The sequence below is a fragment of the Siphateles boraxobius genome, unplaced genomic scaffold (assembly GCF_051911475.1).
Source record: "Siphateles boraxobius isolate OS27281-9 unplaced genomic scaffold, OSU_SipBor_1 55, whole genome shotgun sequence".
Classification (NCBI taxonomy): domain Eukaryota; kingdom Metazoa; phylum Chordata; class Actinopteri; order Cypriniformes; family Leuciscidae; genus Siphateles; species Siphateles boraxobius.
In genome coordinates, this window is record NW_027509181.1 from 9,008,784 (window position 1) to 9,018,139 (window position 9,356).

Genomic DNA, 9,356 nt, shown 5'->3' on the forward strand with positions numbered 1-9,356 from the left:
AGGAAAGGACGATGAAACTGAATTTGACAGTCACTCAAAGCTTTCCACTAGGTGCTTGTGTTATAAAATTTCAACCGTGTGCAAAGAATGTGTTATGCAGGTGTTCTCATTTAAAGGAAGATACAAAAGTGAGACATTAGCTTTGTTCCGAAACTCAAACTTAAGTTTCTCAATGAGTCTACTTCCTACATTTTAAACGAAATACTGCCTCATAAGGGTATGAATTATAACTCTCTACTGACAGTAACTCAATGCACCATACCCCTATGGGAAACTCAACTGACAACTGCGGGGATAGCATGTAATTGTGGCAACACAATGATTGATATTATGGTAATAATCCACCAAAATATTCCAATATGCAAGAAAATAAACAACACAAACTATTGGGTAAAAATATTTCCATTCTAAAGGAATTGTCTGGGTTTAGTACAGATTGAATGAGTGTGGAATAATGGGAGTTGTTGTCTTTACCTCCACAGCCGATGGAAAGCAATCTGATTCGGACTGAACTCAACCAGAAATCATGTTCATAGATGAGCTAATGTATTTAAATTTGGTATTATAGTAAAGTATTCTAAGTTTGGTAATACTTTATAATAAGTATACAGAAATAAAGTACTTACAAATCATTAATAAAATATTAGTTTCAAGTTAATTCATAGTTGATATATTGTAGTCTCTATATTGTTAATATATTAATAGGATAAATTCAAATAGTGAGTTCTTCAATCATTGTCTCTGTAACTAACCAAATTTTTATTGTTTATTTATGCTTTGTTAACAACTTTTTAACTGTATAGTTCTCACTTTAGAATAGGTCATGGAAAATGTCATTAATTAAGTGCTAAACTAACCTTTATTAAGCATTAATTGCATTAGTAAAAAGGGTCCCTTTCAGCTGTTTGCAATGATCAAATCCAACAAAAGTAATTGAAATAGCTGTGTGAAACAACAAATATTTCAAGTGGTTTCCCAAATTCAACAGAAACTGCATCTTTTAATGACTTCTGAAGTTTCAAAATTATTCAACCCCCTGAATAGAATACCTCGCAGCAGCACAAATCTGTAAAACAGGTGTTGTCCCAAGAACACCTGATGCAACTAATCAAGGGCTTCATCAGTTGCACCAGGTGTGCTTGAGCTAGAACACATGAAATATTGAACTGACTAGGTTTGTCACATTTGACTGCATGTTAGAAATATGGCTAAGTTAAAAGAATGGTTCAACAAGTTAAGAGAAGGTATCATCACCCTTCCCAAACAAGGAACAGGAAACTAAAAGATAACGAAGGCACATATCTCAATTCGCGAGTTCAAAGTTAAATGAACAGTGGTTGCACTACCTGGACGGGCAGAAAAAGGAAGCTATCAACTTCTGGAACCAGATTTCTGAGAAGGTAGGTTCAGTAAAACCTATGAGTGACTGGAAAAGATCTGCAGCAAGACTTGTTGGCAACAGGCACTTAGGTTTCATCTTGCACAGTAAAGCACGCACTTAACGCATGCCAGAACTCCAAGATTTGCATCACTACTGACCCAAAAGCACAAGAAAAGTCCAAAAAGGCTCCAATTTGCTACAAAGTACTTTAATTTGCTTAAAGTAATCACTACATTAAGATATTTGGCAAGTGGGAAAATGCAACAATGCAGCAGTGATGATTTGGGTCTGTCACAACCTTCTGTAAGCAGAGTGATCACACAAACAATTACAGCACTTTCAGAACCTCTTATTGTGTCGCAGTTCATTTCGTTTCCAATGGACATTCCCACCTTGCAGGCTCAAAAACTGCATTTATGATTATAGCAGGCTACCCTGGTGTTGTCGGTATAATTGATGGAACCCACATCTGAATTACTGCACTGTCAGAAGACGAGGACGTTTATATAAATAGAAAGAGGTACCACAGCATAAACATTCAAGTTGTTTTCAGTGCAGATTATAGGATTTTAGACATTGTTGCAAAATGGCCCGGCGCAACACATGATGCCAGGATACTGGCGGAGAGTGACCTGAGACATCTGTTTGAAGGACATTGTATTCCAGCAAATTGACACTTGTTAGGGGACAGTCATCCTTGTAAACAATGGCTCCTCACACCTTACCTCCGTCCTGACCAGGGGTCACAGCTAAATTACAACAGGTAACGGTGACAACATACAAATAATGTGTGTGGACTTCATATTTAGAGAACAACAAATGTGTTGCAGTAGTATATGTAGGCTACTCTAATTCCCATAAATAGCCTACCATTATGTTTTGAAAATATCAACTGATTTCTGTTCATTTTCATTATCTCACAGAGCTCACAAGAAAACATGAGCCATAGCCTGTGCAGTGCTTCATAACATCTGTAAAGCTAGACAAATTGCAGACCCTCCCACGGACAATCAGGCTGATGAAGATGATGATGAAGAATACCCGCCACAAGGGAGGGATCTGTCCCAAAGTGGGAATCCTTACAGAGCCCAGTTTACTAATTTGCATTTCATGTAAGTTACAGTGAATGCAATATAAAAATCGTGACTAAACAGACACACCTTGGCCAAAATTTTCATTAGAAAGATGTTATGAAGACACAAAATTATTATTTGTTGTTAGTTTTATTTTTGAGTAGCTCAATTTTTAGTTTGTCGTACTCCTCCTGTAAACGGAGTACTATTTTCTGCTACTTTAGGACATCCATCTCTGTTTAATTTTTTTTGTCTATTAGTGATGGTGTTGGAGCAGCTGCGGTGGCAGCAGAAGCCAGGGAATAAGGCTCTTCAGGCTGAGGGTCGTCGACGGTCCCCATTCCGCTGCTGAAGGCTCTCTGAAAGGGGAAAACATTTAATCTCTGTTATTTAAAAATTTTTTAGGCCAATTTGTTTTTGTTCAGTTCATAGAATGCCAGATAGAAATATGAGAAATGGCCTTGCCTATGTTAAATAAAAATGGGTCTTTATATTGTGTTACTTGGCTGTTGGTTTATTAAAATGACAATTTTTGTAGTTCCACTAGCTGAATCATTCAGCTGTCTTTGCTCTCCTTCAAACCGGTAATTCTTGTTTCTGAGTGACCAAAGATGTTGTACACGGTTTGGGCTACTTGGGACAGCTGTTTAGCAGGTGGTCCACCCCCTAGAAAACAATACAGTGGACCACATGTACAGTATACAAATACTTGTTTGAGATAACTTTGCCAGCGGTTTTAAAAAAGTGTTATAGCACTCACCTGTGCGCGATGACTCCCGCTTGTGTGCTGCAATTTCCTCTCTGGCTTTTGATTGCAACACATACCAGTGTTTCTTGCAGTCTTCACTGGTGCGCACAAGCAGGGGGAATGAACCATTAATAATTTGCGCTATAAGCTCCCACGCCTGGTTCTTGACCCGTGCTGTGACACCCGGCCTGAATTTTCCTTTAAGGATGGCCTTGTGATCATCCACTAACGGGACTAACAGTAAACATTGTTCCTCTGTCCAGTTGGGCTTTCTCGTCCTTCTTGTTTATGATTCCATGTGTGCTACATTAAAACCAACATTCAAACCACTATTTAAATAGATATGACAGCGATCAGTGTAATTGGAAAGAGGGGAACAATTTTTTATCATTCTAAGTCAATCAAATACCTTATAGGGAATTAACAGCATGGTAAATAACAAAAAGGATTTATATACACACATATATATATATATATATATATATATATATATATATATATACACACACACACATATATATATATATATATATATATATATATATATATATATATATATATATACATATATATATATATATATAATGTGTGTCTGTGAGAACAGTAAAATAGGAAAAATTATGCATGTCATTTCAAAGTGAAGGCGAATAGACCCTATACTTAAAATCTCTCTTTTTTTCCTTCTTGGACAACCAACCAATCATTGTCTTCAAAAGATTGTGTCAAACGTAGGTCAGCCCCGCCTCCTCACAAAGATGAAAGTTTTTGTCTTTTCCTTGCTCAGAGTTGCTCTCAGATCGGTCCCGAATCGCTCTTAATCTAAGACTACATAGAGGTTTTTAAGCTAAATTAGGAGTTTTCTGAGAGGATTCTTAGAAGCTTTAAGAATACGGGCCCAGATTAATTTAATTGGAAGAAGAAGGGTTACAATCAGGCAAGAGCGAGTTAATATTGAAACATCTTCTAAAGCTGGAGAGACGTTAGAGAGTCGGAAGGCCAGAAAACCAATGCTGAGGTTGCTTTGTTTCTGCTTAATAGATGAATAACATTGTTTTTTTTGCTGTCACAGAACCAACATATGCTGTTGTTGTTGATGAATCACAGCTCGTTCATCCACGTAATTGCGTGTCTAATATGACAGTCCTTGCCTTTGTTGCATTGCGTGTTATTTATTTTGGGGGTGGAGGTGTGTTTGTTTGGGTGTCGATTTCAAATATCAACAGCGTTTCTCAGAAATCACTTACTGCACTTTTTAAGGCTTCATATTAGGGCCGTCCACAACTTAAAAAACTATGTCCTAGCTAGGCCAGTTGCATTAACTGCTAAGGCTAGTCTTACAAGTTACAAGACTGTTCATAAGTTTTTAAAGTCAGTTATATAAAAACGCAGTTACATAAAAGCGTAGATTGGTCTAACTTAATACCAAAACGTTATAACTGATTATATAACTCAAACGTAAGACTGATTACTCCTTGACGAACCGCTAGTTGTCCATAAGACACAGTCTTAACATAATGACTACTGTATGTTTATGCAACTGGCCGCTGGGAAGTAAAAGCGTTTGATTTGTAGCTGGAGCTTTTTGTAACATTGTGGTGGTGTCCGTTTGCACTGGTATAAGATGAGTTGTACTGTTTCCTCACTGTACTTTGTACTCAGGGTCTCCTATGGTTCACATTTTGTATTCTGTCCGAAGCATACACCCAGCCAATACAAATCTGCAAATGACTCACAGCCCTGCTGCACGACGGTGAAAATATAGCCATTTCATTATGAGCAGGCTGTTTGAGCATAGCACAAAGAATTTTTTTTTCTTATCATCTGCATCATGTGTGCAATGGCAGTCAGCCCTACAGCTGTCATGGGCACAATAGATTGGCATGGCAATAGAACAGTGTTACATTCCAGCCACACAATCAGGATGTGATTTGTATTTCACCATATGCACAACAAATCACTCTGCTCATGGCCGCTGTTTCTTAAAGGCCCTTATTTGATATAGCCCTTACATTTTAATGAGACTTTCTTTCATTGTTTATGCACCCCATTCTCTGTGTTGTCTCTTTTTTATTCTTCTCATGGTGGATATTTAATGCTATTCAAAGGTAACCATGAATTAAGTATACATTGTTATCCCAGCAAAAATCCCATGTTTTTTTCCATTTTGAAAATGTCTTTTTTATTTAGAACTATTAGGGTAACTAGTTTTTAAACACATCAAATGCCCTTAAAAATTTGATTTTTTGACTGTCCCACCTCAAAGGTCTTGTAAAAACAGTATCATAATTTAAAATTCCTAAAAGACATTAACCAGACATTAAAAGATTAGTTCACTTCAGAATTAAAATTTCCTGATAATTTACTCACCCCCATGTCATAATCTGTATGTCTTTCTTTCTTCAGTCGAAAACATATTAAGGTTTTTGAGGACAGCATTCCAGAATTTTTCTGCATATTGTGGACTTCATTGTCAACCAATGGGTTGAAGGTCCAAATTGCTGTTTTAATGCAGCTTCAAAGGGCTCTACACGACCCCAACCGTGGAATAAGGTCTTATCTAGAGAAACAATAGGTCATTAAAAAAAAAAAAAAAAAAATATATATATATATATATATATATATATATAGTCCTTCTCAAAAAATTAGCAAATTGTGATAAAGTTCATTATTTTCCATAATGTAATGATAAAAATTAAACTTTCATATATTTTAGATTCATTGCACACCAACTGAAATATGTCAGGTCTTTTATTGTTTTAATACTGATGATTTTGGCATACAGCTCATGAAAACCCAAAATTCCTATCTCAAATAATTAGCATATCATGAAAAGGGTCTCTAAACGAGCTATTCACCTAATCATCTGGATCAACAAATTAACTCTAAACACCTGCAAAAGATTCCTGAGGCTTTTAAAAACTCCCAGCCTGTTTCATTACTCAGAACCGCAATCATGGGTAAGACTGCCGACCTGACTGCTGTCCAGAAGGCCATCATTGACACCCTCAAGCAAGAGGGTGAGACACAGAAAGAAATTTCTGAACAAATAGGCTGTTCCCAGAGTGCTGTATCAAGGCACCTCAGTGGGAAGTCTGTGGGAAGGAAAAAGTGTGGCAAAAAACGCTGCACAACGAGAAGAGGTGACCGGACCCTGAGGAAGATTGTGGAGAAGGAGCAATTCCAGACCTTGGGGGACCTGCGGAAGCAGTGGACTGAGTCTGGAGTAGAAACATCCAGAGCCACCGTGCACAGGCGTGTGCAGGAAATGGGCTACAGGTGCCGCATTCCCCAGGTCAAGCCACTTTTGAACCAGAAACAGCGGCAGAAGCATCTGACCTGGGCTACAGAGAAGCAGCACTGGACTGTTGCTCAGTGGTCCAAAGTACTTTTTTCGGACGAAAGCAAATTTTGCATGTCATTCGGAAATCAAGGTGCCAGAGTCTGGAGGAAGACTGGGGAGAAGGAAATGCAAAAATGCCTGAAGTCCAGTGTCAAGTGCCCACAGTCAGTGATGGTCTGGGGTGCCATGTCAGCTGCTGGTGTTGGTCCACTGTGTTTTATCAAGGGCAGGGTCAATGCAGCTAGCTATCAGGAGATTTTGGAGCACTTCATGCTTCCATCTGCTGAAAAGCTTTATGGAGATGAAGATTTCATTTTTCAGCACGACCTGGCACCTGCTCACAGTGCCAAAACCACTGGTAAATGGTTTACTGACCATGGTATTACTGTGCTCAATTGGCCTGCCAACTCTCCTGACCTGAACCCCATAGAGAATCTGTGGGATATTGTGAAGAGAAAGTTGACGTAAGACCCAACACTCTGGATGAGCTTAAGGCTGCTATCGAAGCATCCTGGGCCTCCATAACACCTCAGCAGTGCCACAGGCTGATTGCCTCCATGCCACGCCGCATTGAAGCAGTCATTTCGGCAAAAGGATTCCCGACCAAGTATTGAGTGCATAACTGAACATAATTATTTGAAGGTTGACTTTTTTTGTATTAAAAACACTTCTTTTATTGGTCGGATGAAATATGCTAATTTTTTGAGATGGGAATTTGGGGTTTTCATGAGCTGTATGCCAAAATCATCAGTATTAAAACAATAAAAGACCTGAAATATTTCAGTTGGTGTGCAATGAATCTAAAATATATGAAAATTTTATTTTTATCATTACATTATGGAAAATAATGAACTTTATCACAATATGCTAATTTTTTGAGAAGGACCTGTATATAACATTTTTTATATAGGACCTACTTTTTTACCACAAATGCTCATCTTGCAGAACTCTGCGATGCGCCCCGCATTACGTAATCATGTTGGAAAGGTCAATCACGACGTAGACAAAAGTACCATTCAATTACAAAGCGAACTGTCAAAGACTAAGTCACATGCCCTTTACAAAAAAAAGTACAACAACGATGTCGGTCGGTTTTGAAGTTGGAGGAGAAAATTATATGGTAGTTTTTTGGGGCAAAAAACTACCATATAATTTTCTCCTCCAACTTCAAACCCGGCTGACATCATTGTTTTACTTTTTTTAAAGTAAAGGTCGCGATTGACCTTTCCAACGTAATTACGTAATGCGTGGTGGATTGCAGGGTTCTGCAAGATGAGCATTTGTGGTAAAAGGTTTTTTTTATGTCTTATTTTTTTATTACCTATCATTCCACGCTGGGATTGTGTAGAGCCCTTTGAAGCTGCATTGAAACTGCAATTTGGACCTTCAACCCGTTGGTTGCCATTGAAGTCCACTATGGAGAAAAATCCTGGAAAGTTTTCCTTGAAAAACTTTATATCTTTCTTTCTTCAGTCAAAAAAAACCTAACATCTTAAATGACATAGGGGTGTGTAAATTATCAGGAAATTTTAATTCTGAAGTGAACTAATCCTTTAAAGTAACACCAGGTAACTTTTGCTCTCGGGGTCCCCCTACAGTTGGGAAACAGTATTGTCCTCTACTACTGTCGTAAACTCTGTCATCCTACATGCACGTGCATTTGTTGACAACCATGATAGCCCTGAACACTGTAGGAGGAGGTCACATGCAGGTGTTCTGCTTGCGTCGCGTGTGAAATGTCTTCATCCCAGGAACAGAGGCATATATTTCAGCATGTCATATGAATATAATTTCATGGGTTTTATTTTTTTTCTAACGACAAATGATCGCGATGATCACGTTTACAAGCCAGCGTCATTATAGTAGCCTAGTCTATTGGTTACCGTTTTACTGAATCTATATGATACTTCAATGCAATCTTTGAGTTGTAGATAATAACCATATATCGTCAATATTATAATATCAAGCTACCATAAATGAATCTGCAAATTTTACAAATCGATTTGCATTATAGCTTGAGGCAAGACAAATAAACAAATATCACAGACATGTTAGGTATCCTAAAATATGATTTTGTACATCTTATATATTTACTTGCAAGAATGTAGCCCCTAACAAACTTGTACACGCCGTTTAGACATAGGCTTTCATTTGATTTTTTTCTTTGTACACGTTGAGTAGAGTACACTTTTTAGGTCAAACATTTGCTATTTGCATTTCATCGATTGCAAAGTTCAAATCAGAACGAGAAAGCTAGCGATAGCTAACCATCAAAAACTAGAATATAGTTTACTAGCTACCAGATTGATAATTTGCTACTCTACTATCATTACTTGATTCATGAAGATAAACGGAGGATAAGATAGCTTCCGTAACATAGTCAGGCAGACAAAAAAAACTAAGAGATAGTATGCAAGCAATATACTTACTGGTCCAAAAGCATGACAGCCAAGTCCGCATCGGTCGGGCACCCCTCCTCCTCCTTCAGCTCACGCCAGCGAGAAAACGCTGGCCGAATGTTGATCCTCGTTCTGCCTTTAACACGATCACTTTCTCTTTTTCTCTTTTTGCTTTGCTCCGATAAAACCTTTGCTTTCTTGTTTTTCTGTGCTGCTTCGGCCATGACTATAACATTTGGCTCGCACGTCCGGTTTTAAGGAAGTGGCGGTGGTGGTGGAAGTGACGTATATGCCGTAAAGCAGTCGAATTTTGTAGTTCTCTTTGTTCGCCGGTCACTACCTGAAACCCGAAGTTTAAAAGTATGATTAAAAACGCTACAGACCCCGTCAGGCTATGGCAGACGTGTCATTCAAC

At 38.1% G+C, this 9,356-nt stretch overlaps 1 long non-coding RNA gene across 1 annotated transcript; it reads right to left on the reverse strand.

The window, feature by feature from the left end:
- Nucleotides 1-2,864: 2,864 nt before the first annotated feature.
- On the reverse strand, nucleotides 2,865-3,461 carry LOC143714582 (uncharacterized). The gene is made up of 2 exons (XR_013195552.1): nucleotides 3,215-3,461; nucleotides 2,865-3,120 (listed from the first exon to the last, which is right to left on the reverse strand). It is a non-coding gene; the product is annotated as an uncharacterized LOC143714582 (long non-coding RNA).
- Between the last annotated feature and the right edge of the window lie 5,895 nt (nucleotides 3,462-9,356).